The sequence below is a fragment of the Piliocolobus tephrosceles genome, chromosome 12 (assembly GCF_002776525.5).
Source record: "Piliocolobus tephrosceles isolate RC106 chromosome 12, ASM277652v3, whole genome shotgun sequence".
NCBI lineage: Eukaryota > Metazoa > Chordata > Mammalia > Primates > Cercopithecidae > Piliocolobus > Piliocolobus tephrosceles.
In genome coordinates this window covers 81639694-81640770 of record NC_045445.1, presented here as the reverse complement: position 1 = coordinate 81640770, position 1077 = coordinate 81639694, and positions in this window count along the sequence as shown.

Below are 1077 nucleotides of genomic sequence, written 5' to 3'. Positions count from 1 at the left end.
AATAATTAGTTATTGGCCAGGCATAGTGGCTCACGCCTGTAACCCCAGCACTTTGGGAGGCCGAGGCAGGTGGATAGCCTGAACTCAGTAATTTGAGACCAGCCTGGGCAACATGGCAAAACCCCATCTCTACTAAAAATACAAAAAATTAGCTGGGCGTGGTGGTGCATGCCTGTAGTCCCAGCTACTCAGGAGACTGAGGCACAAGAATTGCTTGAGCCCTGAAGGTGGAGGTTGCAGTGAGCTGAGATCATGCCACTGCACTCCAGCTTGGGCGACAGAGTGAGACCCTGTCTCAAAAAAAAAAAAAAAATTAGTTATTGTTATAAGCAGAATTATGTCCCTTCAAAATCCTACACTGTAGCCCTAACCTCCAACACCTCAGAATGTAACTGTATTTATAGATAGGGGCTTTAAGAAAGGATTGCATTAAAATGAGGCCATTAGGGCAGGCCCTAATTTCATCTAACTGATATCCTTATAACCGGAGGAAATTTGGACACACAAATGGACACAAAGAATGAGCACACACAGAGGACAGGCCGTGTGAGAGGACACAGCAAAAAGGTGGACATCCACAAGCCAAGGAAAGCGTACTCAGAAGAAATCAAACCTGCTGATACCTTGATCTTGAACTTCTAGCCTTCAAAACTGTGAGAAAATAAGTATCTGTTGTTTAAGCCAACCAACCTGTGATATTTTGTTATGGCAGCCCTCCCAAACCAATACAGTGATACAAGCATGTAACTAAGATACATAGAGGGAACCATGAGAGTGAAAACAGAAATGGTTATAGTAATAGCCTTAAAAGTGGCTAAGACATATGCACAAGGCAATTCATTGCAGCACCCAAATGTCCATCAAGGGAGGCTGGTTGAACGTAATAAGGTACATACAGCAACTGAAATACAGCTATTAAAAATAGGGAATATTTCTTTTTATTATTATTATTACACTTTAAGTTCTAGGGTACATGTGCATAACGTGCAGGTTTGTCACATATGTATACTTGTGCCCTGTTGGTGTGCTGCACCCATCAACTCGTCCTTTACATCAGGTATAACTCCCAATGCAATC